Source organism: Brienomyrus brachyistius, chromosome 16 (genome assembly GCF_023856365.1).
Source record: "Brienomyrus brachyistius isolate T26 chromosome 16, BBRACH_0.4, whole genome shotgun sequence".
NCBI lineage: Eukaryota > Metazoa > Chordata > Actinopteri > Osteoglossiformes > Mormyridae > Brienomyrus > Brienomyrus brachyistius.
The window spans coordinates 793,607-819,529 of NC_064548.1; the positions used below are offsets into that span (position 1 = coordinate 793,607).

The window sequence follows — 25,923 nt, forward strand, 5'->3', positions numbered from 1 at the left end:
TGTGGCTCAGGTGGGGAGATGGGCTCCAAAGAAAGAGGCAGAAAACGGCAAGAGTGGAGCTCACAGTTGTGCCGGAATAGCTCAGTTGGCAGAGCGTTAGACTGAAGATCTAAAGGTCCTTGGTTCAATCCCGGGTTCTGGCAGCACGTGACGTGAGTCTTGGAGCTCGTCTCCGCCTTGGGCTGCGATGTACCCGCTGGTTCCATGGTGTAATGGTTAGCACTCTGGGCTCTGAATCCAGCGATCCGAGTTCAAATCTCGGTGGGACCTGTCATGGGCTCAGTTTTGCGCCCCAAGGCGCACTCTTGCCCAAAAATGTTTCTTTTGCACTTTTTGCATGTGGTGTAGCGGACCTTTTCTGCCGCTTGGCCGGTTAGCTCAGCTGGTTAGAGCGTGGTGCTAATAACGCCAAGGTCATGGGTTCGATCCCCATACGGGCCACGCTTTCTCTTTCTCCCGGTGGTCGGAGTGCTTGGCGATCAGAGGTAGGGAAAATGAAAGTGTCCGACGTGATGATAAGAACACAGTCGTGCCAGATTCAACTGCGTCGTGGTGAGAAAAAGAAATGGAGGATACACGCATTTCTCTTAGCTGACAATTCTGCAGCAATTGGACTGGCAAAGTGTACGTCAACATACACAATTTGCTCAAAGAGCGTAGTAGTTTTTGAAGAAAAATCCAACCCGCACTGTAAAACCATGCTGCCTTCTGGTGTTGTTTACAACTTTCTGATGAAACGAGCTTTTTTGGAGGCATTTATTGGAAAAGTCGACGGAGTTGTCAAGCATCCCGAAGCAGCACTTCCACTAGAAGGTCCCAGAGTTCTTGTGCTTCAAGCACTTCAATTTATAAATACTCCGTTGATCTTAACAGTTGTGTGAAATGAGCTGTCATCACTCCGTTTTTGCTTTAGCAATTTTTCCGGTCTTTTGGCGGAAAGCCAGTCTCGTGTGTTTGCATTGGTGGTTCAGTGGTAGAATTCTCGCCTGCCACGCGGGAGGCCCGGGTTCGATTCCCGGCCAATGCAAAGCGGCTCTTTTAATAACTGTACACTCAGCGCTGAACTCCAGCTAATTCAGTCTTATCTCAAGACAGGTACTCCACATTTCCGCTCAACCCCTGGCAAGCGGAGCCCTGAGGCTGGCTCATTACAGTTCCCCTAGCTAAAAACTACACAGAGGCATCTCAGCTTCACACTTCTGACCGCCTTCTTGCCCATCCTTGCATCTGTGCACTTTCTCACACATTCCACTGTCTGACATATTGTCTTTGTTGAGCAACAGTCTCGTGTTAGCTTGAGAAGAGCCTCTCACCTGACTCGTGTACCGTACTATGGCTTAAAATCGGACACTTCTCATAGCTTGCTGCTGCTCCAGGTTGACATTCACTGCATGTGGCTCAGGTGGGGAGATGGGCTCCAAAGAAAGAGGCAGAAAACGGCAAGAGTGGAGCTCACAGTTGTGCCGGAATAGCTCAGTTGGCAGAGCGTTAGACTGAAGATCTAAAGGTCCTTGGTTCAATCCCGGGTTCTGGCAGCACGTGACGTGAGTCTTGGAGCTCGTCTCCGCCTTGGGCTGCGATGTACCCGCTGGTTCCATGGTGTAATGGTTAGCACTCTGGGCTCTGAATCCAGCGATCCAAGTTCAAATCTCGGTGGGACCTGTCATGGGCTCAGTTTTGCGCCCCAAGGCGCACTCTTGCCCAAAAATGTTTCTTTTGCACTTTTTGCATGTGGTGTAGCGGACCTTTTCTGCCGCTTGGCCGGTTAGCTCAGCTGGTTAGAGCGTGGTGCTAATAACGCCAAGGTCATGGGTTCGATCCCCATACGGGCCACGCTTTCTCTTTCTCCCGGTGGTCGGAGTGCTTGGAGATCAGAGGTAGGGAAAATGAAAGTGTCCGACGTGATTATAAGAACACAGTCGTGCCAGATTCACCTGCGTCGTGGTGAGAAAAAGAAATGGAGGATACACGCATTTCTCTTAGCTGACAATTCTGCAGCAAGTGGACTGGCAAAGTGTACGTCTACATACACAATTTGCTCAAAGAGCGTAGTAGTTCTTGAAGAAAAATCCAACCCGCACTGTAAAACCATGCTGCCTTCTGGTGTTGTTTACAACTTTCTGATGGAACGAGCTTTTTTGGAGGCATTTATTGGAAAAGTCGACGGAGTTGTCAAGCATCCCGAAGCAGCACTTCCACTAGAAGGTCCCAGAGTTCTTGTGCTTCAAGCACTTCAATTTATAAATACTCCGTTGATCTTAACAGTTGTGTGAAATGAGCTGTCATCACTCCGTTTTTGCTTTAGCAATTTTTCCGGTCTTTCGGCGGAAAGCTGGTCTCGTATGTTTGCATGGGTGGTTCAGTGGTAGAATTCTCGCCTGCCACGCGGGAGGCCCGGGTTCCATTCCCGGCCAATGCAAAGCGGCTCTTTTAATAACTGTACACTCAGCGCTGAACTCCAGCTAATTCAGTCTTATCTCAAGACAGGTACTCCACATTTCCGCTCAACACCTGGCAAGCGGAGCCCTGAGGCTGGCTCATTACAGTTCCCCTAGCTAAAAACTACACAGAGGCATCTCAGCTTCACACTTCTGACCGCCTTCTTGCCCATCCTTGCATCTGTGCACTTTCTCACACATTCCACTGTCTGACATATTGTCTTTGTTGAGCAACAGTCTCGTGTTAGCTTGAGAAGAGCCTCTCACCTGACTCGTGTACCGTACTATGGCTTAAAATCGGACACTTCTCATAGCTTGCTGCTGCTCCAGGTTGACATTCACTGCATGTGGCTCAGGTGGGGAGATGGGCTCCAAAGAAATAGGCAGAAAACGGCAAGAGTGGAGCTCTCGGTTGTGCCGGAATAGCTCAGTTGGGAGAGCGTTAGACTGAAGATCTAAAGGTCCTTGGTTCAATCCCGGGTTCTGGCAGCACGTGACGTGAGTCTTGGAGCTCGTCTCCGCCTTGGGCTGCGATGTACCTGCTGGTTCCATGGTGTAATGGTTAGCACTCTGGGCTCTGAATCCAGCGATCCGAGTTCAAATCTCGGTGGGACCTGTCATGGGCTCAGTTTTGCGCCCCAAGGCGCACTCTTGCCCAAAAACGTTTCTTTTGCACTTTTTGCATGTGGTGTAGCCGACCTTTTCTGCCGCTTGGCCGGTTAGCTCAGCTGGTTAGAGCGTGGTGCTAATAACGCCAAGGTCATGGGTTCGATCCCCATACGGGCCACGCTTTCTCTTTCTCCCGGTGGTCGGAGTGCTTGGAGATCAGAGGTAAGGAAAATGAAAGTGTCCGACGTGATTATAAGAACACAGTCGTGCCAGATTCACCTGCGTCGTGGTGAGAAAAAGAAATGGAGGATACACGCATTTCTCTTAGCTGACAATTCTGCAGCAAGTGGACTGGCAAAGTGTACGTCTACATACACAATTTGCTCAAAGAGCGTAGTAGTTCTTGAAGAAAAATCCAACCCGCACTGTAAAACCATGCTGCCTTCTGGTGTTGTTTACAACTTTCTGATGGAACGAGCTTTTTTGGAGGCATTTATTGGAAAAGTCGACGGAGTTGTCAAGCATCCCGAAGCAGCACTTCCACTAGAAGGTCCCAGAGTTCTTGTGCTTCAAGCACTTCAATTTATAAATACTCCGTTGATCTTAACAGTTGTGTGAAATGAGCTGTCATCACTCCGTTTTTGCTTTAGCAATTTTTCCGGTCTTTCGGCGGAAAGCCGGTCTCGTGTGTTTGCATGGGTGGTTCAGTGGTAGAATTCTCGCCTGCCACGCGGGAGGCCCGGGTTCGATTCCCGGCCAATGCAAAGCGGCTCTTTTAATAACTGTAAACTCAGCGCTGAACTCCAGCTAATTCAGTCTTATCTCAAGACAGGTACTCCACATTTCCGCTCAACCCCTGGCAAGCGGAGCCTTGAGGCTGGCTCATTACAGTTCCCCTAGCTAAAAACTACACAGAGGCATCTCAGCTTCACACTTCTGACCGCCTTCTTGCCCATCCTTGCATCTGTGCACTTTCTCACACATTCCACTGTCTGACATATTGTCTTTGTTGAGCAACAGTCTTGTGTTAGCTTGAGAAGAGCCTCTCACCTGACTCGTGTACCGTACTATGGCTTAAAATCGGACACTTCTCATAGCTTGCTGCTGCTCCAGGTTGACATTCACTGCATGTGGCTCAGGTGGGGAGATGGGCTCCAAAGAAATAGGCAGAAAACGGCAAGAGTGGAGCTCTCGGTTGTGCCGGAATAGCTCAGTTGGGAGAGAGTTAGACTGAAGATCTAAAGGTCCTTAGTTCAATCCCGGGTTCTGGCAGCACGTGACGTGAGTCTTGGAGCTCGTCTCCGCCTTGGGCTGCGATGTACCTGCTGGTTCCATGGTGTAATGGTTAGCACTCTGGGCTCTGAATCCAGCGATCCGAGTTCAAATCTCGGTGGGACCTGTCATGGGCTCAGTTTTGCGCCCCAAGGCGCACTCTTGCCCAAAAACGTTTCTTTTGCACTTTTTGCATGTGGTGTAGCCGACCTTTTCTGCCGCTTGGCCGGTTAGCTCAGCTGGTTAGAGCGTGGTGTTAATAACGCCAAGGTCATGGGTTCGATCCCCATACGGGCCACGCTTTCTCTTTCTCCCGGTGGTCGGAGTGCTTGGAGATCAGAGGTAAGGAAAATGAAAGTGTCCGACGTGATTATAAGAACACAGTCGTGCCAGATTCACCTGCGTCGTGGTGAGAAAAAGAAATGGAGGATACACGCATTTCTCTTAGCTGACAATTCTGCAGCAAGTGGACTGGCAAAGTGTACGTCTACATACACAATTTGCTCAAAGAGCGTAGTAGTTCTTGAAGAAAAATCCAACCCGCACTGTAAAACCATGCTGCCTTCTGGTGTTGTTTACAACTTTCTGATGGAACGAGCTTTTTTGGAGGCATTTATTGGAAAAGTCGACGGAGTTGTCAAGCATCCCGAAGCAGCACTTCCACTAGAAGGTCCCAGAGTTCTTGTGCTTCAAGCACTTCAATTTATAAATACTCCGTTGATCTTAACAGTTGTGTGAAATGAGCTGTCATCACTCCGTTTTTGCTTTAGCAATTTTTCCGGTCTTTCGGCGGAAAGCCGGTCTCGTGTGTTTGCATGGGTGGTTCAGTGGTAGAATTCTCGCCTGCCACGCGGGAGGCCCGGGTTCGATTCCCGGCCAATGCAAAGCGGCTCTTTTAATAACTGTACACTCAGCGCTGAACTCCAGCTAATTCAGTCTTATCTCAAGACAGGTACTCCACATTTCCGCTCAACCCCTGGCAAGCGAAGCCTTGAGGCTGGCTCATTACAGTTCCCCTAGCTAAAAACTACACAGAGGCATCTCAGCTTCACACTTCTGACCGCCTTCTTGCCCATCCTTGCATCTGTGCACTTTCTCACACATTCCACTGTCTGACATATTGTCTTTGTTGAGCAACAGTCTCGTGTTAGCTTGAGAAGAGCCTCTCACCTGACTCGTGTACCGTACTATGGCTTAAAATCGGACACTTCTCATAGCTTGCTGCTGCTCCAGGTTGACATTCACTGCATGTGGCTCAGGTGGGGAGATGGGCTCCAAAGAAATAGGCAGAAAACGGCAAGAGTGGAGCTCTCGGTTGTGCCGGAATAGCTCAGTTGGGAGAGAGTTAGACTGAAGATCTAAAGGTCCTTAGTTCAATCCCGGGTTCTGGCAGCACGTGACGTGAGTCTTGGAGCTCGTCTCCGCCTTGGGCTGCGATGTACCTGCTGGTTCCATGGTGTAATGGTTAGCACTCTGGGCTCTGAATCCAGCGATCCGAGTTCAAATCTCGGTGGGACCTGTCATGGGCTCAGTTTTGCGCCCCAAGGCGCACTCTTGCCCAAAAACGTTTCTTTTGCACTTTTTGCATGTGGTGTAGCCGACCTTTTCTGCCGCTTGGCCGGTTAGCTCAGCTGGTTAGAGCGTGGTGCTAATAACGCCAAGGTCATGGGTTCGATCCCCATACGGGCCACGCTTTCTCTTTCTCCCGGTGGTCGGAGTGCTTGGAGATCAGAGGTAAGGAAAATGAAAGTGTCCGACGTGATTATAAGAACACAGTCGTGCCAGATTCACCTGCGTCGTGGTGAGAAAAAGAAATGGAGGATACACGCATTTCTCTTAGCTGACAATTCTGCAGCAAGTGGACTGGCAAAGTGTACGTCTACATACACAATTTGCTCAAAGAGCGTAGTAGTTCTTGAAGAAAAATCCAACCCGCACTGTAAAACCATGCTGCCTTCTGGTGTTGTTTACAACTTTCTGATGGAACGAGCTTTTTTGGAGGCATTTATTGGAAAAGTCGACGGAGTTGTCAAGCATCCCGAAGCAGCACTTCCACTAGAAGGTCCCAGAGTTCTTGTGCTTCAAGCACTTCAATTTATAAATACTCCGTTGATCTTAACAGTTGTGTGAAATGAGCTGTCATCACTCCGTTTTTGCTTTAGCAATTTTTCCGGTCTTTCGGCGGAAAGCCGGTCTCGTGTGTTTGCATGGGTGGTTCAGTGGTAGAATTCTCGCCTGCCACGCAGGAGGCCCGGGTTCGATTCCCGGCCAATGCAAAGCGGCTCTTTTAATAACTGTACACTCAGCGCTGAACTCCAGCTAATTCAGTCTTATCTCAAGACAGGTACTCCACATTTCCGCTCAACCCCTGGCAAGCGAAGCCTTGAGGCTGGCTCATTACAGTTCCCCTAGCTAAAAACTACACAGAGGCATCTCAGCTTCACACTTCTGACCGCCTTCTTGCCCATCCTTGCATCTGTGCACTTTCTCACACATTCCACTGTCTGACATATTGTCTTTGTTGAGCAACAGTCTCGTGTTAGCTTGAGAAGAGCCTCTCACCTGACTCGTGTACCGTACTATGGCTTAAAATCGGACACTTCTCATAGCTTGCTGCTGCTCCAGGTTGACATTCACTGCATGTGGCTCAGGTGGGGAGATGGGCTCCAAAGAAATAGGCAGAAAACGGCAAGAGTGGAGCTCTCGGTTGTGCCGGAATAGCTCAGTTGGGAGAGAGTTAGACTGAAGATCTAAAGGTCCTTAGTTCAATCCCGGGTTCTGGCAGCACGTGACGTGAGTCTTGGAGCTCGTCTCCGCCTTGGGCTGCGATGTACCTGCTGGTTCCATGGTGTAATGGTTAGCACTCTGGGCTCTGAATCCAGCGATCCGAGTTCAAATCTCGGTGGGACCTGTCATGGGCTCAGTTTTGCGCCCCAAGGCGCACTCTTGCCCAAAAACGTTTCTTTTGCACTTTTTGCATGTGGTGTAGCCGACCTTTTCTGCCGCTTGGCCGGTTAGCTCAGCTGGTTAGAGCGTGGTGCTAATAACGCCAAGGTCATGGGTTCGATCCCCATACGGGCCACGCTTTCTCTTTCTCCCGGTGGTCGGAGTGCTTGGAGATCAGAGGTAAGGAAAATGAAAGTGTCCGACGTGATTATAAGAACACAGTCGTGCCAGATTCACCTGCGTCGTGGTGAGAAAAAGAAATGGAGGATACACGCATTTCTCTTAGCTGACAATTCTGCAGCAAGTGGACTGGCAAAGTGTACGTCTACATACACAATTTGCTCAAAGAGCGTAGTAGTTCTTGAAGAAAAATCCAACCCGCACTGTAAAACCATGCTGCCTTCTGGTGTTGTTTACAACTTTCTGATGGAACGAGCTTTTTTGGAGGCATTTATTGGAAAAGTCGACGGAGTTGTCAAGCATCCCGAAGCAGCACTTCCACTAGAAGGTCCCAGAGTTCTTGTGCTTCAAGCACTTCAATTTATAAATACTCCGTTGATCTTAACAGTTGTGTGAAATGAGCTGTCATCACTCCGTTTTTGCTTTAGCAATTTTTCCGGTCTTTCGGCGGAAAGCCGGTCTCGTGTGTTTGCATGGGTGGTTCAGTGGTAGAATTCTCGCCTGCCACGCAGGAGGCCCGGGTTCGATTCCCGGCCAATGCAAAGCGGCTCTTTTAATAACTGTACACTCAGCGCTGAACTCCAGCTAATTCAGTCTTATCTCAAGACAGGTACTCCACATTTCCGCTCAACCCCTGGCAAGCGGAGCCTTGAGGCTGGCTCATTACAGTTCCCCTAGCTAAAAACTACACAGAGGCATCTCAGCTTCACACTTCTGACCGCCTTCTTGCCCATCCTTGCATCTGTGCACTTTCTCACACATTCCACTGTCTGACATATTGTCTTTGTTGAGCAACAGTCTCGTGTTAGCATGAGAAGAGCCTCTCACCTGACTCGTGTACCGTACTATGGCTTAAAATCGGACACTTCCTATAGCTTGCTGCTGCTCCAGGTTGACATTCACTGCATGTGGCTCAGGTGGGGAGATGGGCTCCAAAGAAAGAGGCAGAAAACGGCAAGAGTGGAGCTCACGATTGTGCCGGAATAGCTCAGTTGGGAGAGCGTTAGACTGAAGATCTATAGGTCCTTGGTTCAATCCCGGGTTCTGGCAGCACGTGATATGCGTTTTGGAGCTCGTCTCCGCCTGGGCTGCAATGCACCAGCTGGTTCCATGGTATAATGGTTAGCACTCTGGGCTTTGAATCCAGCGATCCGAGTTCAAATCTCGGTGGGACCTATCATGGGCTCAGTTTTGCGCCCCATGGCGCACTCTGGCTCAAAAACATTTCTTTTGCACTTTTTGCATGTGATGTAGCCGACCTTTTCTGCCACTTGGCCGGTTAGCTCAGCTGGTTAGAGCGTGGTGCTAATCACGCCAAGGTCATGGGTTCGATCCCCGTACGGGCCATGCTTTCTCTTTCTCCCGGTGGTGGGAGTGCTTGGAGATCAGAGGTAAAGAAAATGAAAGTGTCCGACGTGATTATAAGAACACAGTCGTGCCAGATTCACCTGCGTCGTGGTGAGAAAAAGAAATGGAGGATACACGAATTTCTCTTAGCTGACAATTCTGCAGCAAGTGGCCTGGCAAAGTGTACGTCTACATACACAATTTGCTCAAAGAGCGTAGTAGTTCTTGAAGAAAAATCCAACCCGCACTGTAAAACCATGCTGCCTTCTGGTGTTGTTTACAACTTTCTGATGGAACGAGCTTTTTTGGAGGCATTTATTGGAAAAGTCGACGGAGTTGTCAAGCATCCCGAAGCAGCACTTCCACTAGAAGGTCCCAGAGTTCTTGTGCTTCAAGCACTTCAATTTATAAATACTCCGTTGATCTTAACAGTTGTGTGAAATGAGCTGTCATCACTCCGTTTTTGCTTTAGCAATTTTTCCGGTCTTTCGGCGGAAAGCCGGCCTCGTGTGTTTGCATGGGTGGTTCAGTGGTAGAATTCTCGCCTGCCACGCGGGAGGCCCGGGTTCGATTCCCGGCCAATGCAAAGCGGCTCTTTTAATAACTGTACACTCAGCGCTGAACTCCAGCTAATTCAGTCTTATCTCAAGACAGGTACTCCACATTTCCGCTCAACCCCTGGCAAGCGGAGCCCTGAGGCTGGCTCATTACAGTTCCCCTAGCTAAAAACTACACAGAGGCATCTCAGCTTCACACTTCTGACCGCCTTCTTGCCCATCCTTGCATCTGTGCACTTTCTCACACATTCCACTGTCTGACATATTGTCTTTGTTGAGCAACAGTCTCGTGTTAGCTTGAGAAGAGCCTCTCACCTGACTCGTGTACCGTACTATGGCTTAAAATCGGACACTTCTCATAGCTTGCTGCTGCTCCAGGTTGACATTCACTGCATGTGGCTCAGGTGGGGAGATGGGCTCCAAAGAAAGAGGCAGAAAACGGCAAGAGTGGAGCTCACAGTTGTGCCGGAATAGCTCAGTTGGGAGAGCGTTAGACTGAAGATCTAAAGGTCCCTGGTTCAATCCCGGGTTCTGGCAGCACGTGACGTGAGTCTTGGAGCTCGTCTCCGCCTTGGGCTGCGATGTACCCGCTGGTTCCATGGTGTAATGGTCAGCACTCTGGGCTCTGAATCCAGCGATCCAAGTTCAAATCTCGGTGGGACCTGTCATGGGCTCAGTTTTGCGCCCCAAGGCGCACTATTGCCCAAAAACGTTTCTTTTGCACTTTTTGCATGTGGTGTAGCCGATTTTTTCTGCCGCTTGGCCGGTTAGCTCAGCTGGTTAGAGCGTGGTGCTAATAACGCCAAGGTCATGGGTTAGATCCCCATACGGGGCTCTCTTTCTCCCGGTGGTCGGAGTGCTTGGAGATCAGAGGTAAGGAAAATGAAAGTGTCCGACGTGATTATAAGAACACAGTCGTGCCAGATTCACCTGCGTCGTGGTGAGAAAAAGAAATGGAGGATACACGCATTTCTCTTAGCTGACAATTCTGCAGCAAGTGGACTGGCAAAGTGTACGTCTACATACACAATTTGCTCAAAGAGCGTAGTAGTTCTTGAAGAAAAATCCAACCCGCACTGTAAAACCATGCTGCCTTCTGGTGTTATTTACAAGTTTCTGATGGAACGAGCTTTTTTGGAGGCATTTATTGGAAAAGTCGACGGAGTTGTCAAGCATCTCGAAGCAGCACTTCCACTAGAAGGTCCCAGAGTTCTTGTGCTTCAAGCACTTCAATTTATAAATACTCCGTTGATCTTAACAGTTGTGTTAAATGAGCTGTCATCACTCCGTTTTTGCTTTAGCAATTTTTCCGGTCTTTCGGCGGAAAGCCGGCCTCGTGTGTTTGCATGGGTGGTTCAGTGGTAGAATTCTCGCCTGCCACGCGGGAGGCCCGGGTTCGATTCCCGGCCAATGCAAAGCGGCTCTTTTAATAACTGTACACTCAGCGCTGAACTCCAGCTAATTCAGTCTTATCTCAAGACAGGTACTCCACATTTCCGCTCAACCCCTGGCAAGCGGAGCCCTGAGGCTGGCTCATTACAGTTCCCCTAGCTAAAAACTACACAGAGGCATCTCAGCTTCACACTTCTGACCGCCTTCTTGCCCATCCTTGCATCTGTGCACTTTCTCACACATTCCACTGTCTGACATATTGTCTTTGTTGAGCAACAGTCTCGTGTTAGCTTGAGAAGAGCCTCTCACCTGACTCGTGTACCGTACTATGGCTTAAAATCGGACACTTCTCATAGCTTGCTGCTGCTCCAGGTTGACATTCACTGCATGTGGCTCAGGTGGGGAGATGGGCTCCAAAGAAAGAGGCAGAAAACGGCAAGAGTGGAGCTCACGGTTGTGCCGGAATAGCTCAGTTGGGAGAGCGTTAGACTGAAGATCTAAAGGTCCCTAGTTCAATCCCGGGTTCTGGCAGCACGTGACGTGAGTCTGGGAGCTCGTCTCCGCCTTGGGCTGTGATGTACCCGCTGGTTCCATGGTGTAATGCTTAGCACTCTGGGCTCTGAATCCAGCGATCCGAGTTCAAATCTCGGTGGGACCTGTCATGGGCTCAGTTTTGCGCCCCAAGGCGCACTCTTGCCCAAAAACGTTTCTTTTGCACTTTTTGCATGTGGTGTAGCCGACCTTTTCTGCCGCTTGGCCGGTTAGCTCAGCTGGTTAGAGCGTGGTGCTAATAACGCCAAGGTCATGGGTTCGATCCCCATACGGGCCACGCTTTCTCTTTCTCCCGGTGGTCGGAGTGCTTGGAGATCAGAGGTAGGGAAAATGACTGTGTCCGACGTGATTATAAGAACACAGTCGTGCCAGATTCACCTGCGTCGTGGTGAGAAAAAGAAATGGAGGATACACGCATTTCTCTTAGCTGACAATTCTGCAGCAAGTGGACTGGCAAAGTGTACGTCTACATACACAATTTGCTCAAAGAGCGTAGTAGTTCGTGAAGAAAAATCCAACCCGCACTGTAAAACCATGCTGCCTTCTGGTGTTGTTTACAACTTTCTGATGGAACGAGCTTTTTTGGAGGCATTTATTGGAAAAGTCGACGGAGTTGTCAAGCATCCCGAAGCAGCACTTGCACTAGAAGTTCCCAGAGTTCTTGTGCTTCAAGCACTTCAATTTATAAATACTCTGTTGATCTTAACAGTTGTGTGAAATGAGCTGTCATCTCTCCGTTTTTGCTTTAGCAATTTTTCCGGTCTTTCGGCAGAAAGCCGGTCTCGTGTGTTTGCATGGGTGGTTCAGTGGTAGAATTCTCGCCTGCCACGTTGGAGGCCCGGGTTCGATTCCCGGCCAATGCAAAGCGGCTCTTTTAATAACTGTACACTCAGCGCTGAACTCCAGCTAATTCAGTCTTATCTCAAGACAGGTACTCCACATTTCCGCTCAACCCCTGGCAAGCGGAGCCCTGAGGCTGGCTCATTACAGTTCCCCTAGCTAAAAACTACACAGAGGCATCTCAGCTTCACACTTCTGACCGCCTTCTTGCCCATCCTTGCATCTGTGCACTTTCTCACACATTCCACTGTCTGACATATTGTCTTTGTTGAGCAACAGTCTCGTGTTAGCTTGAGAAGAGCCTCTCACCTGACTCGTGTACCGTACTATGGCTTAAAATCGGACACTTCTCATAGCTTGCTGCTGCTCCAGGTTGACATTCACTGCATGTGGCTCAGGTGGGGAGATGGGCTCCAAAGAAAGAGGCAGAAAACGGCAAGAGTGGAGCTCACGGTTGTGCCGGAATAGCTCAGTTGGGAGAGCGTTAGACTGAAGATCTAAAGGTCCCTGGTTCAATCCCGGGTTCTGGCAGCACGTGACGTGAGTCTGGGAGCTCGTCTCCGCCTTGGGCTGTGATGTACCCGCTGGTTCCATGGTGTAATGCTTAGCACTCTGGGCTCTGAGTCCAGCGATCCGAGTTCAAATCTCGGTGGGACCTGTCATGGGCTCAGTTTTGCGCCCCAAGGCGCACTCTTGCCCAAAAACGTTTCTTTTGCACTTTTTGCATGTGGTGTAGCCGACCTTTTCTGCCGCTTGGCCGGTTAGCTCAGCTGGTTAGAGCGTGGTGCTAATAACGCCAAGGTCATGGGTTCGATCCCCATACGGGCCACGCTTTCTCTTTCTCCCGGTGGTCGGAGTGCTTGGAGATCAGAGGTAGGGAAAATGAAAGTGTCCGACGTGATTATAAGAACACAGTCGTGCCAGATTCACCTGCGTCGTGGTGAGAAAAAGAAATGGAGGATACACGCATTTCTCTTAGCTGACAATTCTGCAGCAAGTGGACTGGCAAAGTGTACGTCTACATACACAATTTGCTCAAAGAGCGTAGTAGTTCGTGAAGAAAAATCCAACCCGCACTGTAAAACCATGCTGCCTTCTGGTGTTGTTTACAACTTTCTGATGGAACGAGCTTTTTTGGAGGCATTTATTGGAAAAGTCGACGGAGTTGTCAAGCATCCCGAAGCAGCACTTGCACTAGAAGTTCCCAGAGTTCTTGTGCTTCAAGCACTTCAATTTATAAATACTCTGTTGATCTTAACAGTTGTGTGAAATGAGCTGTCATCTCTCCGTTTTTGCTTTAGCAATTTTTCCGGTCTTTCGGCAGAAAGCCGGTCTCGTGTGTTTGCATGGGTGGTTCAGTGGTAGAATTCTCGCCTGCCACGTTGGAGGCCCGGGTTCGATTCCCGGCCAATGCAAAGCGGCTCTTTTAATAACTGTACACTCAGCGCTGAACTCCAGCTAATTCAGTCTTATCTCAAGACAGGTACTCCACATTTCCGCTCAACCCCTGGCAAGCGGAGCCCTGAGGCTGGCTCATTACAGTTCCCCTAGCTAAAAACTACACAGAGGCATCTCAGCTTCACACTTCTGACCGCCTTCTTGCCCATCCTTGCATCTGTGCACTTTCTCACACATTCCACTGTCTGACATATTGTCTTTGTTGAGCAACAGTCTCGTGTTAGCTTGAGAAGAGCCTCTCACCTGACTCGTGTACCATACTATGGCTTAAAATCGGACACTTCTCATAGCTTGCTGCTGCTCCAGGTTGACATTCACTGCATGTGGCTCAGGTGGGGAGATGGGCTCCAAAGAAAGAGGCAGAAAACGGCAAGAGTGGAGCTCACGGTTGTGCCGGAATAGCTCAGTTGGGAGAGCGTTAGACTGAAGATCTAAAGGTCCCTGGTTCAATCCCGGGTTCTGGCAGCACGTGAAGTGAGTCTTGGAGCTCGTCTCCACCTTGGGCTGCGATGTACCCGCTGGTTCCATGGTGTAATGGTTAGCACTCTGGGCTCTGAATCCAGCGATCCAAGTTCAAATCTTGGTGGGACCTGTCATGGGCTCAGTTTTGCGCCCCAAGGCGCACTCTTGCCCAAAAACGTTTCTTTTGCACTTTTTGCATGTGGTGTAGCCGACCTTTTCTGCCGCTTGGCCGGTTAGCTCAGCTGGTTAGAGCGTGGTGCTAATAACGCCAAGGTCATGGGTTCGATCCCCATACGGGCCACGCTTTCTCTTTCTCCCGGTCGTCGGAGTGCTTGGAGATCAGAGGTAGGGAAAATGAAAGTGTCCGACGTGATTATAAGAACACAGTCGTGCCAGATTCACCTGCGTCGTGGTGAGAAAAAGAAATGGAGGATACACGCATTTCTCTTAGCTGACAATTCTGCAGCAAGTGGACTGGCAAAGTGTACGTCTACATACACAATTTGCTCAAAGAGCGTAGTAGTTCTTGAAGAAAAATCCAACCCGCACTGTAAAACCATGCTGCCTTCTGGTGTTGTTTACAAGTTTCTGATGGAACGAGCTTTTTTGGAGGCATTTATTGGAGAAGTCGACGGAGTTGTCAAGCATCCCGAAGCAGCACTTCCACTAGAAGGTCCCAGAGTTCTTGTGCTTCAAGCACTTCAATTTATAAATACTCCGTTGATCTTAACAGTTGTGTGAAATGAGCTGTCATCACTCCGTTTTTGCTTTAGCAATTTTTCCGGTCTTTCGGCGGAAAGCCGGTCTCGTGTGTTTGCATGGGTGGTTCAGTGGTAGAATTCTCGCCTGCCACGCGGGAGGCCCGGGTTCGATTCCTGGCCAATGCAAAGCGGCTCTTTTAATAACTGTACACTCAGCGCTGAACTCCAGCTAATTCAGTCTTATCTCAAGACAGGTACTCCACATTTCCGCTCAACCCCTGGCAAGCGGAGCCCTGAGGCTGGCTCATTACAGTTCCCCTAGCTAAAAACTACACAGAGGCATCTCAGCTTCACACTTCTGACCGCCTTCTTGCCCATCCTTGCATCTGTGCACTTTCTCACACATTCCACTGTCTGACATATTGTCTTTGTTGAGCAACAGTCTCGTGTTAGCTTGAGAAGAGCCTCTCACCTGACTCGTGTACCGTACTATGGCTTAAAATCGGACACTTCTCATAGCTTGCTGCTGCTCCAGGTTGACATTCACTGCATGTGGCTCAGGTGGGGAGATGGGCTCCAAAGAAAGAGGCAGAAATCGGCAAGAGTGGAGCTCACGGTTGTGCCGGAATAGCTCAGTTGGGAGAGCGTTAGACTGAAGATCTAAAGGTCCCTGATTCAATCCCGGGTTCTGGCAGCACGTGACGTGAGTCTTGGAGCTCGTCTCCGCCTTGGGCTGCGATGTACCGGCTGGTTCCATGGTGTAATGGTTAGCACTCTGGGCTCTGAATCGAGCGATCCGAGTTCAAATCTCGGTGGGACCTGTCATGGGCTCAGTTTTGCGCCCCAAGGCGCACTCTTGCCCAAAAACGTTTCTTTTGCACTTTTTGCATGTGGTGTAGCCGACCTTTTCTGCCGCTTGGCCGGTTAGCTCAGCTGGTTAGAGCGTGGTGCTAATAACGCCAAGGTCATGGGTTCGATCCCCATACGGGCCACGCTTTCTCTTTCTCCCTGTGGTCGGAGTGCTTGGAGATCAGAGGTCGGGAAAATGAAAGTGTCCGACGTGATTATAAGAACACAGTCGTGCCAGATTCACCTGTTTCGTGGTGAGAAAAAGAAATGGAGGATACACGCATTTCTCTTAGCTGACAATTCTGCAGCAAGTGGACTGGCAAAGTGTACGTCTACATACACAATTTGCTCAAAGAGCGTAGTAGTTCGTGAAGAAAAATCCAAGCCGCACTGTAAAACCATGCTGCCTTCTGGTGTTGTTTACAACTTTCTGATGGAACGAGCTTTTTTGGAGGCATTTATTGGAAAAGTCGACGGAGTTGTCAAGCATCCCGAAGCAGCACTTCCACTAGAAGGTCCCAGAGTTCTTGTGCTTCAAGCACTTCAATTTATAAATACTCCGTTGATCTTAACAGTTGTGTGAAATGAGCTGTCATCACTCCGTTTTTGCTTTAGCAATTTTTCCGGTCTTTCGGCGGAAAGCCGGCCTCGTGTGTTTGCATGGGTGGTTCAGTGGTAGAATTCTCGCCTGCCACGCGGGAGGCCCGGGTTCGATTCCCGGCCAATGCAAAGCGGCTCTTTTAATAACTGTACACTCAGCGCTGAACTCCAGCTAATTCAGTCTTATCTCAAGACAGGTACTCCACATTTCCGCTCAACCCCTGGCAAGCGGAGCCCTGAGGCTGGCTCATTACAGTTCCCCTAGCTAAAAACTACACAGAGGCATCTCAGCTTCACACTTCTGACCGCCTTCTTGCCCATCCTTGCATCTGTGCACTTTCTCACACATTCCACTGTCTGACATATTGTCTTTGTTGAGCAACAGTCTCGTGTTAGCTTGAGAAGAGCCTCTCACCTGACTCGTGTACCGTACTATGGCTTAAAATCGGACACTTCTCATAGCTTGCTGCTGCTCCAGGTTGACATTCACTGCATTTGGCTCAGGTGGGGAGATGGGCTCCAAAGAAAGAGGCAGAAAACGGCAAGAGTGGAGCTCACAGTTGTGCCGGAATAGCTCAGTTGGGAGAGCGTTAGACTAAAGGTCCCTGGTTCAATCCCGGGTTCTGGCAGCACGTGAAGTGAGTCTTGGAGCTCGTCTCCGCCTTGGGCTGCGATGTACCCGCTGGTTCCATGGTGTAATGGTCAGCGCTCTGAATCCAGCGATCCAAGTTCAAATCTCGGTGGGACCTGTCATGGGCTCAGTTTTGCGCCCCAAGGCGCACTCTTGCCCAAAAACGTTTCTTTTGCAGTTTTTGCATGTGGTGTAGCCGACCTTTTCTGCCGCTTGGCCGGTTAGCTCAGCTGGTTAGAGTGTGGTGCTAATAACGCCAAGGTCATGGGTTCGATCCCCATACGGGCCACGCTTTCTCTTTCTCCCGGTGGTCGGAGTGCTTGGAGATCAGAGGTCGGGAAAATGAAAGTGTCCGACGTGATTATAAGAACACAGTCGTGCCAGATTCACCTGCGTCGTGGTGAGAAAAAGAAATGGAGGATACACGCATTTCTCTTAGCTGACAATTCTGCAGCAAGTGGACTGGCAAAGTGTACGTCTACATACACAATTTGCTCAAAGAGCGTAGTAGTTCGTGAAGAAAAATCCAACCCGCACTGTAAAACCATGCTGCCTTCTGGTGTTGTTTACAACTTTCTGATGGAACGAGCTTTTTTGGAGGCATTTATTGGAAAAGTCGACGGAGTTGTCAAGCATCCCGAAGCAGCACTTCCACTAGAAGGTCCCAGAGTTCTTGTGCTTCAAGCACTTCAATTTATAAATACTCCGTTGATCTTAACAGTTGTGTGAAATGAGCTGTCATCACTCCGTTTTTGCTTTAGCAATTTTTCCAGTCTTTCGGCGGAAAACCGGCCTCGTGTGTTTGCATGGGTGGTTCAGTGGTAGAATTCTCGCCTGCCACGCGGGAGGCCCGTGTTCGATTCCCGGCCAATGCAAAGCGGCTCTTTTAATAACTGTACACTCAGCGCTGAACTCCAGCTAATTCAGTCTTATCTCAAGACAGGTACTCCACATTTCCGCTCAACCCCTGGCAAGCGGAGCCCTGAGGCTGGCTCATTACAGTTCCCCTAGCTAAAAACTACACAGAGGCATCTCAGCTTCACACTTCTGACCGCCTTCTTGCCCATCCTTGCATCTGTGCACTTTCTCACACATTCCACTGTCTGACATATTGTCTTTTTTGAGCAACAGTCTCGTGTTAGCTTGAGAAGAGCCTCTCACCTGACTCGTGTACCGTACTATGGCTTAAAATCGGACACTTCTCATAGCTTGCTGCTGCTCCAGGTTGACATTCACTGCATGTGGCTCAGGTGGGGAGATGGGCTCCAAAGAAAGAGGCAGAAAACGGCAAGAGTGGAACTCACGGTTGTGCCGGAATAGCTCAGTTGGGAGAGCGTTAGACTGAAGATCTAAAGGTCCCTGGTTCAATCCCGGGTTCTGGCAGCACGTGAAGTGAGTCTTGGAGCTCGTCTCCGCCTTGGGCTGCGATGTACCCGCTGGTTCCATGGTGTAATGGTCAGCGCTCTGAATCCAGCGATCGAAGTTCAAATCTCGGTAGGACCTGTCATGGGCTCAGTTTTGCGCCCCAAGGCGCACTATTGCCCAAAAACGTTTCTTTTGCACTTTTTGCATGTGGTGTTGCCGATTTTTTCTGCCGCTTGGCCGGTTAGCTCAGCTGGTTAGAGCGTGGTGCTAATAACGCCAAGGTCATGGGTTCGATCCCCATACGGGCCTCTCTTTCTCCCGGTGGTCGGAGTGCTTGGAGATCAGAGGTAAGGAAAATGAAAGTGTCCGACGTGATTATAAGAACACAGTTGTGCCAGATTCACCTGCGTCGTGGTGAGAAAAAGAAATGGAGGATACACGCATTTCTCTTAGCTGACAATTCTGCAGCAAGTGGACTGGCAAAGTGTACGTCTACATACACAATTTGCTCAAAGAGCGTAGTAGTTCTTGAAGAAAAATCCAACCTGCACTGTAAAACCATGCTGCCTTCTGGTGTTGTTTACAAGTTTCTGATGGAACGAGCTTTTTTGGAGGCATTTATTGGAAAAGTCGACGGAGTTGTCAAGCATCCCGAAGCAGCACTTCCACTAGAAGGTCCCAGAGTTCTTGTGCTTCAAGCACTTCAATTTATAAATACTCCGTTGATCTTAACAGTTGTGTGAAATGAGCTGTCATCACTCCGTTTTTGCTTTAGCAATTTTTCCGGTCTTTCGGCGGAAAGCCGGCCTTGTGTGTTTGCATGGGTGGTTCAGTGGTAGAATTCTCGCCTGCCACGCGGGAGGCCCGGGTTCCATTCCCGGCCAATGCAAAGCGGCTCTTTTAATAACTGTACACTCAGCGCTGAACTCCAGCTAATTCAGTCTTATCTCAAGACAGGTACTCCACATTTCCGCTCAACCCCTGGCAAGCGGAGCCCTGAGGCTGGCTCATTACAGTTCCCCTAGCTAAAAACTACACAGAGGCATCTCAGCTTCACACTTCTGACCGCCTTCTTGCCCATCCTGGCATCTGCGCACTTTCTCACACATTCCACTGTCTGACATATTGTCTTTGTTGAGCAACAGTCTCGTGTTAGCTTGAGAAGAGCCGCTCACCTGACTCGTGTACCGTACTATGGCTTAAAATCGGACACTTCTCATAGCTTGCTGCTGCTCCAGGTTGACATTCACTGCATGTGGCTCAGGTGGGGAGATGGGCTCCAAAGAAAGAGGCAGAAAACGGCAAGAGTGGAGCTCACGGTTGTGCCGGAATAGCTCAGTTGGGAGAGCGTTAGACTGAAGATCTAAAGGTCCCTGGTTCAATCCCGGGTTCTGGCAGCACGTGACGTGAGTCTTGGAGCTCGTCTCCGCCTTGGGCTGCGATGTACCCGCTGGTTCCATGGTGTAATGGTCAGCACTCTGGGCTCTGAATCCAGCGATCCAAGTTCAAATCTCGGTGGGACCTGTCATGGGCTCAGTTTTGCGCCCCAAGGCGCACTATTGCCCAAAAACGTTTCTTTTGCACTTTTTGCATGTGGTGTAGCCGATTTTTTCTGCCGCTTGGCCGGTTAGCTCAGCTGGTTAGAGCGTGGTGCTAATAACGCCAAGGTCATGGGTTCGATACCCATACGGGCCACGCTTTCTCTTTCTCCCGGTCGTCGGAGTGCTTGGAGATCAGAGGTAGGGAAAATGAAAGTGTCCGACGTGATTATAAGAACACAGTCGTGCCAGATTCACCTGCGTCGTGGTGAGAAAAAGAAATGGAGGATACACGCATTTCTCTTAGCTGACAATTCTGCAGCAAGTGGACTGGCAAAGTGTACGTCTACATACACAATTTGCTCAAAGAGCGTAGTAGTTCTTGAAGAAAAATCCAACCCGCACTGTAAAACCATGCTGCCTTCTGGTGTTGTTTACAAGTTTCTGATGGAACGAGCTTTTTTGGAGGCATTTATTGGAAAAGTCGACGGAGTTGTCAAGCATCCCGAAGCAGCACTTCCACTAGAAGGTCCCAGAGTTCTTGTGCTTCAAGCACTTCAATTTATAAATACTCCGTTGATCTTAACAGTTGTGTGAAATGAGCTGTCATCACTCCGTTTTTGCTTTAGCAATTTTTCCGGTCTTTCGGCGGAAAGCCGGCCTCGTGTGTTTTTGCTTGGGTGGTTCAGTGGTAGAATTCTCGCCTGCCACGCGGGAGGCCCGGGTTCGATTCCCGGCCAATGCAAAGCGGCTCTTTTAATAACTGTACACTCAGCGCTGAACTCCAGCTAATTCAGTCTTATCTCAAGACAGGTACTCCACATTTCCGCTCAACCCCTGGCAAGCGGAGCCCTGAGGCTGGCTCATTACAGTTCCCCTAGCTAAAAACTACACAGAGGCATCTCAGCTTCACACTTCTGACCGCCTTCTTGCCCATCCTTGCATCTGTGCACTTTCTCACACATTCCACTGTCTGACATATTGTCTTTGTTGAGCAACAGTCTCGTGTTAGCTTGAGAAGAGCCTCTCACCTGACTCGTGTACCGTACTATGGCTTAAAATCGGACACTTCTCATAGCTTGCTGCTGCTCCAGGTTGACATTCACTGCATGTGGCTCAGGTGGGGAGATGGGCTCCAAAGAAAGAGGCAGAAAACGGCAAGAGTGGAGCTCACGGTTGTGCCGGAATAGCTCAGTTGGGAGAGCGTTAGACTGAAGATCTAAAGGTCCCTGGTTCAATCCCGGGTTCTGGCAGCACGTGACGTGAGTCTGGGAGCTCGTCTCCGCCTTGGGCTGTGATGTACCCGCTGGTTCCATGGTGTAATGGTTAGCACTCTGGGCTCTGAATCCAGCGATCCGAGTTCAAATCTCGGTGGGACCTGTCATGGGCTCAGTTTTGCGCCCCAAGGCGCACTCTTGCCCAAAAACGTTTCTTTTGCACTTTTTACATGTGGTTTAGCCGACCTTTTCTGCCGCTTGGCCGGTTAGCTCAGCTGGTTAGAGCGTGGTGCTAATAACGCCAAGGTCATGGGTTCGATCCCCATACGGGCCACGCTTTCTCTTTCTCCCGGTCGTCGGAGTGCTTGGAGATCAGAGGTAGGGAAAATGAAAGTGTCCGACGTGATTATAAGAACACAGTCGTGCCAGATTCACCTGCGTCGTGGTGAGAAAAAGAAATGGAGGATACACGCATTTCTCTTCGCTGACAATTCTGCAGCAAGTGGACTGGCAAAGTGTACGTCTACATACACAATTTGCTCAAAGAGCGTAGTAGTTCGTGAAGAAAAATCCAACCCGCACTGTAAAACCATGCTGCCTTCTGGTGTTGTTTACAACTTTCTGATGGAACGAGCTTTTTTGGAGGCATTTATTGGAAAAGTCGACGGAGTTGTCAAGCATCCCGAAGCAGCACTTGCACTAGAAGTTCCCAGAGTTCTTGTGCTTCAAGCACTTCAATTTATAAATACTCTGTTGATCTTAACAGTTGTGTGAAATGAGCTGTCATCTCTCCGTTTTTGCTTTAGCAATTTTTCCGGTCTTTCGGCAGAAAGCCAGTCTCGTGTGTTTGCATGGGTGGTTCAGTGGTAGAATTCTCGCCTGCCACGTGGGAGGCCCGGGTTCGATTCCCGGCCAATGCAAAGCGGCTCTTTTAATAACTGTACACTCAGCGCTGAACTCCAGCTAATTCAGTCTTATCTCAAGACAGGTACTCCACATTTCCGCTCAACCCCTGGCAAGCGGAGCCCTGAGGCTGGCTCATTACAGTTCCCCTAGCTAAAAACTACACAGAGGCATCTCAGCTTCACACTTCTGACCGCCTTCTTGCCCATCCTTGCATCTGTGCACTTTCTCACACATTCCACTGTCTGAAATATTGTCTTTGTTGAGCAACAGTCTCGTGTTAGCTTGAGAAGAGCCTCTCACCTGACTCGTGTACCGTACTATGGCTTAAAATCGGACACTTCTCATAGCTTGCTGCTGCTCCAGGTTGACATTCACTGCATGTGGCTCAGGTGGGGAGATGGGCTCCAAAGAAAGAGGCAGAAAACGGCAAGAGTGGAGCTCACGGTTGTGCCGGAATAGCTCAGTTGGGAGAGCGTTAGACTGAAGATCTAAAGGTCCCTGGTTCAATCCCGGGTTCTGGCAGCACGTGACGTGAGTCTTGGAGCTCGTCTCCGCCTTGGGCTGCGATGTACCCACTGGTTCCATGGTGTAATGGTTAGCGCTCTGAATCCAGCGATCCGAGTTCAAATCTCGGTGGGACCTGTCATGGGCTCAGTTTTGCGCCCCAAGGCGCACTCTTGCCCAAAAATGTTTCTTTTGCACGTTTTGCATGTGGTGTAGCTGACCTTTTCTGCCGCTTGGCCGGTTAGCTCAGCTGGTTAGAGCGTGGTGCTAATAACGCCAAGGTCATGGGTTCGATCCCCATACGGGCTACGCTTTCTCTTTCTCCCGGTGGTCGGAGTGCTTGGAGATCAGAGGTAAGGAAAATGAAAGTGTCCGACGTGATTATAAGAACACAGTCGTGCCAGATTCACCTGCGTCGTGGTGAGAAAAAGAAATGGAGGATACACGCATTTCTCTTCGCTGACAATTCTGCAGCAAGTGGACTGGCAAAGTGTACGTCTACATACACAATTTGCTCAAAGAGCGTAGTAGTTCGTGAAGAAAAATCCAACCCGCACTGTAAAACCATGCTGCCTTCTGGTGTTGTTTACAACTTTCTGATGGAACGAGCTTTTTTGGAGGCATTTATTGGAAAAGTCGACGGAGTTGTCAAGCATCCCGAAGCAGCACTTGCACTAGAAGTTCCCAGAGTTCTTGTGCTTCAAGCACTTCAATTTATAAATACTCTGTTGATCTTAACAGTTGTGTGAAATGAGCTGTCATCTCTCCGTTTTTGCTTTAGCAATTTTTCCGGTCTTTCGGCAGAAAGCCGGTCTCGTGTGTTTGCATGGGTGGTTCAGTGGTAGAATTCTCGCCTGCCACGTGGGAGGCCCGGGTTCGATTCCCGGCCAATGCAAAGCGGCTCTTTTAATAACTGTACACTCAGCGCTGAACTCCAGCTAATTCAGTCTTATCTCAAGACAGGTACTCCACATTTCCGCTCAACCCCTGGCAAGCGGAGCCCTGAGGCTGGCTCATTACAGTTCCCCTAGCTAAAAACTACACAGAGGCATCTCAGCTTCACACTTCTGACCGCCTTCTTGCCCATCCTTGCATCTGTGCACTTTCTCACACATTCCACTGTCTGACATATTGTCTTTGTTGAGCAACAGTCTCGTGTTAGCTTGAGAAGAGCCTCTCACCTGACTCGTGTACCGTACTATGGCTTAAAATCGGACACTTCTCATAGCTTGCTGCTGCTCCAGGTTGACATTCACTGCATGTGGCTCAGGTGGGGAGATGGGCTCCAAAGAAAGAGGCAGAAAACGGCAAGAGTGGAGCTCACGGTTGTGCCGGAATAGCTCAGTTGGGAGAGCGTTAGACTGAAGATCTAAAGGTCCCTGGTTCAATCCCGGGTTCTGGCAGCACGTGACGTGAGTCTTGGAGCTCGTCTCCGCCTTGGGCTGTGATGTACCCACTGGTTCCATGGTGTAATGGTTAGCGCTCTGAATCCAGCGATCCGAGTTCAAATCTCGGTGGGACCTGTCATGGGCTCAGTTTTGCGCCCCAAGGCGCACTCTTGCCCAAAAACGTTTCTTTTGCACTTTTTGCATGTGGTGTAGCTGACCTTTTCTGCCGCTTGGCCGGTTAGCTCAGCTGGTTAGAGCGTGGTGCTAATAACGCCAAGGTCATGGGTTCGATCCCCATACGGGCCAAGCTTTCTCTTTCTCCCGGTGGTCGGAGTGCTTGGAGATCAGAGATAAGGAAAATGAAAGTGTCCGACGTGATTATAAGAACACAGTCGTGCCAGATTCACCTGCGTCGTGGTGAGAAAAAGAAATGGAGGATACACGCATTTCTCTTAGCTGACAATTCTGCAGCAAGTGGACTGGCAAAGTGTACGTCTACATACACAATTTGCTCAAAGAGCGTAGTAGTTCTTGAAGAAAAATCCAACCCGCACTGTAAAACCATGCTGCCTTCTGGTGTTGTTTACAACTTTCTGATGGAACGAGCTTTTTTGGAGGCATTTATTGGAAAAGTCGACGGAGTTGTCAAGCATCCCGAAGCAGCACTTCCACTAGAAGGTCCCAGAGTTCTTGTGCTTCAAGCACTTCAATTTATAAATACTCCGTTGATCTTAACAGTTGTGTGAAATGAGCTGTCATCACTCCGTTTTTGCTTTAGCAATTTTTCCGGTCTTTCGGCGGAAAGCCGGTCTCGTGTGTTTGCATGGATGGTTCAGTGGTAGTATTCTCGCCTGCCACGCGGGAGGCCCGGGTTCCATTCCCGGCCAATGCAAAGCGGCTCTTTTAATAACTGTACACTCAGCGCTGAACTCCAGCTAATTCAGTCTTATCTCAAGACAGGTACTCCACATTTCCGCTCAACCCCTGGCAAGCAGAGCCCTGAGGCTGGCTCATTACAGTTCCCCTAGCTAAAAACTACACAGAGGCATCTCAGCTTCACACTTCTGACCGCCTTCTTGCCCATCCTTGCATCTGTGCACTTTCTCACACATTCCACTGTCTGAAATATTGTCTTTGTTGAGCAACAGTCTCGTGTTAGCTTGAGAAGAGCCTCTCACCTGACTCGTGTACCGTACTATGGCTTAAAATCGGACACTTCTCATAGCTTGCTGCTGCTCCAGGTTGACATTCACTGCATGTGGCTCAGGTGGGGAGATGGGCTCCAAAGAAAGAGGCAGAAAACGGCAAGAGTGGAGCTCACGGTTGTGCCGGAATAGCTCAGTTGGGAGAGCGTTAGACTGAAGATCTAAAGGTCCCTGGTTCAATCCCGGGTTCTGGCAGCACGTGACGTGAGTCTTGGAGCTCGTCTCCGCCTTGGGCTGCGATGTACCCACTGGTTCCATGGTGTAATGGTTAGCGCTCTGAATCCAGCCATCCGAGTTCAAATCTCGGTGGGACCTGTCATGGGCTCAGTTTTGCGCCCCAAGGCGCACTCTTGCCCAAAAACGTTTCTTTTGCAGTTTTTGCATGTGGTGTAGCCGACCTTTTCTGCCGCTTGGCCGGTTAGCTCAGCTGGTTAGAGCGTGGTGCTAATAACGCCAAGGTCATGGGTTCGATCCCCATATGGGCCACGCTTTCTCTTTCTCCCGGTGGTCGGAGTGCTTGGAGATCAGAGGTAGGGAAAATGAAAGTGTCCGACGTGATTATAAGAACACAGTCGTGCCAGATTCACCTGCGTCGTGGTGAGAAAAAGAAATGGAGGATACACGCATTTCTCTTAGCTGACAATTCTGCAGCAAGTGGACTGGCAAAGTGTACGTCTACATACACAATTTGCTCAAAGAGCGTAGTAGTTCTTGAAGAAAAATCCAACCCGCACTGTAAAACCATGCTGCCTTCTGGTGTTGTTTACAAGTTTCTGATGGAACGAGCTTTTTTGGAGGCATTTATTGGAAAAGTCGACGGAGTTGTCAAGCATCCCGAAGCAGCACTTCCACTAGAAGGTCCCAGAGTTCTTGTGCTTCAAGCACTTCAATTTATAAATACTCCGTTGATCTTAACAGTTGTGTGAAATGAGCTGTCATCACTCCGTTTTTGCTTTAGCAATTTTT

The 25,923-nt window shown here is 49.6% G+C and overlaps 27 non-coding genes across 27 annotated transcripts; all 27 read left to right on the plus strand.

Moving 5' to 3' along the window:
* The first annotated feature begins 198 nt into the window (after window positions 1-198).
* trnaq-cug (transfer RNA glutamine (anticodon CUG)) lies at window positions 199-270 on the plus strand. Its single transcript has one exon. It is a non-coding gene; the product is annotated as a tRNA-Gln (tRNA).
* A 97-nt stretch (window positions 271-367) lies between these two features.
* Window positions 368-441, plus strand: trnai-aau (transfer RNA isoleucine (anticodon AAU)). Its single transcript has one exon. It is a non-coding gene; the product is annotated as a tRNA-Ile (tRNA).
* A 515-nt stretch (window positions 442-956) lies between these two features.
* trnag-gcc (transfer RNA glycine (anticodon GCC)) lies at window positions 957-1,027 on the plus strand. Its single transcript has one exon. It is a non-coding gene; the product is annotated as a tRNA-Gly (tRNA).
* A 732-nt stretch (window positions 1,028-1,759) lies between these two features.
* trnai-aau (transfer RNA isoleucine (anticodon AAU)) lies at window positions 1,760-1,833 on the plus strand. Its single transcript has one exon. It is a non-coding gene; the product is annotated as a tRNA-Ile (tRNA).
* Window positions 1,834-2,982: 1,149 nt separating this feature from the next.
* Window positions 2,983-3,054, plus strand: trnaq-cug (transfer RNA glutamine (anticodon CUG)). The gene has a single exon. It is a non-coding gene; the product is annotated as a tRNA-Gln (tRNA).
* Window positions 3,055-3,151: 97 nt separating this feature from the next.
* trnai-aau (transfer RNA isoleucine (anticodon AAU)) lies at window positions 3,152-3,225 on the plus strand. Its single transcript has one exon. It is a non-coding gene; the product is annotated as a tRNA-Ile (tRNA).
* A 1,149-nt stretch (window positions 3,226-4,374) lies between these two features.
* On the plus strand, window positions 4,375-4,446 carry trnaq-cug (transfer RNA glutamine (anticodon CUG)). The gene has a single exon. It is a non-coding gene; the product is annotated as a tRNA-Gln (tRNA).
* Window positions 4,447-5,766: 1,320 nt separating this feature from the next.
* Window positions 5,767-5,838, plus strand: trnaq-cug (transfer RNA glutamine (anticodon CUG)). The gene has a single exon. It is a non-coding gene; the product is annotated as a tRNA-Gln (tRNA).
* A 97-nt stretch (window positions 5,839-5,935) lies between these two features.
* Window positions 5,936-6,009, plus strand: trnai-aau (transfer RNA isoleucine (anticodon AAU)). Its single transcript has one exon. It is a non-coding gene; the product is annotated as a tRNA-Ile (tRNA).
* Window positions 6,010-7,158: 1,149 nt separating this feature from the next.
* trnaq-cug (transfer RNA glutamine (anticodon CUG)) lies at window positions 7,159-7,230 on the plus strand. The gene has a single exon. It is a non-coding gene; the product is annotated as a tRNA-Gln (tRNA).
* Window positions 7,231-7,327: 97 nt separating this feature from the next.
* On the plus strand, window positions 7,328-7,401 carry trnai-aau (transfer RNA isoleucine (anticodon AAU)). The gene has a single exon. It is a non-coding gene; the product is annotated as a tRNA-Ile (tRNA).
* Window positions 7,402-9,813: 2,412 nt separating this feature from the next.
* On the plus strand, window positions 9,814-9,886 carry trnaf-gaa (transfer RNA phenylalanine (anticodon GAA)). Its single transcript has one exon. It is a non-coding gene; the product is annotated as a tRNA-Phe (tRNA).
* Window positions 9,887-11,496: 1,610 nt separating this feature from the next.
* trnai-aau (transfer RNA isoleucine (anticodon AAU)) lies at window positions 11,497-11,570 on the plus strand. Its single transcript has one exon. It is a non-coding gene; the product is annotated as a tRNA-Ile (tRNA).
* Window positions 11,571-12,591: 1,021 nt separating this feature from the next.
* Window positions 12,592-12,664, plus strand: trnaf-gaa (transfer RNA phenylalanine (anticodon GAA)). The gene has a single exon. It is a non-coding gene; the product is annotated as a tRNA-Phe (tRNA).
* Window positions 12,665-12,888: 224 nt separating this feature from the next.
* Window positions 12,889-12,962, plus strand: trnai-aau (transfer RNA isoleucine (anticodon AAU)). Its single transcript has one exon. It is a non-coding gene; the product is annotated as a tRNA-Ile (tRNA).
* Window positions 12,963-13,983: 1,021 nt separating this feature from the next.
* trnaf-gaa (transfer RNA phenylalanine (anticodon GAA)) lies at window positions 13,984-14,056 on the plus strand. Its single transcript has one exon. It is a non-coding gene; the product is annotated as a tRNA-Phe (tRNA).
* A 224-nt stretch (window positions 14,057-14,280) lies between these two features.
* Window positions 14,281-14,354, plus strand: trnai-aau (transfer RNA isoleucine (anticodon AAU)). The gene has a single exon. It is a non-coding gene; the product is annotated as a tRNA-Ile (tRNA).
* Window positions 14,355-15,672: 1,318 nt separating this feature from the next.
* On the plus strand, window positions 15,673-15,746 carry trnai-aau (transfer RNA isoleucine (anticodon AAU)). Its single transcript has one exon. It is a non-coding gene; the product is annotated as a tRNA-Ile (tRNA).
* Window positions 15,747-18,144: 2,398 nt separating this feature from the next.
* trnaf-gaa (transfer RNA phenylalanine (anticodon GAA)) lies at window positions 18,145-18,217 on the plus strand. The gene has a single exon. It is a non-coding gene; the product is annotated as a tRNA-Phe (tRNA).
* Window positions 18,218-19,523: 1,306 nt separating this feature from the next.
* Window positions 19,524-19,596, plus strand: trnaf-gaa (transfer RNA phenylalanine (anticodon GAA)). The gene has a single exon. It is a non-coding gene; the product is annotated as a tRNA-Phe (tRNA).
* A 1,321-nt stretch (window positions 19,597-20,917) lies between these two features.
* Window positions 20,918-20,990, plus strand: trnaf-gaa (transfer RNA phenylalanine (anticodon GAA)). Its single transcript has one exon. It is a non-coding gene; the product is annotated as a tRNA-Phe (tRNA).
* A 55-nt stretch (window positions 20,991-21,045) lies between these two features.
* Window positions 21,046-21,117, plus strand: trnaq-cug (transfer RNA glutamine (anticodon CUG)). Its single transcript has one exon. It is a non-coding gene; the product is annotated as a tRNA-Gln (tRNA).
* A 97-nt stretch (window positions 21,118-21,214) lies between these two features.
* On the plus strand, window positions 21,215-21,288 carry trnai-aau (transfer RNA isoleucine (anticodon AAU)). The gene has a single exon. It is a non-coding gene; the product is annotated as a tRNA-Ile (tRNA).
* A 1,021-nt stretch (window positions 21,289-22,309) lies between these two features.
* Window positions 22,310-22,382, plus strand: trnaf-gaa (transfer RNA phenylalanine (anticodon GAA)). The gene has a single exon. It is a non-coding gene; the product is annotated as a tRNA-Phe (tRNA).
* A 1,312-nt stretch (window positions 22,383-23,694) lies between these two features.
* trnaf-gaa (transfer RNA phenylalanine (anticodon GAA)) lies at window positions 23,695-23,767 on the plus strand. The gene has a single exon. It is a non-coding gene; the product is annotated as a tRNA-Phe (tRNA).
* A 217-nt stretch (window positions 23,768-23,984) lies between these two features.
* Window positions 23,985-24,058, plus strand: trnai-aau (transfer RNA isoleucine (anticodon AAU)). The gene has a single exon. It is a non-coding gene; the product is annotated as a tRNA-Ile (tRNA).
* Window positions 24,059-25,079: 1,021 nt separating this feature from the next.
* Window positions 25,080-25,152, plus strand: trnaf-gaa (transfer RNA phenylalanine (anticodon GAA)). Its single transcript has one exon. It is a non-coding gene; the product is annotated as a tRNA-Phe (tRNA).
* The last annotated feature ends 771 nt before the right edge of the window (window positions 25,153-25,923 follow it).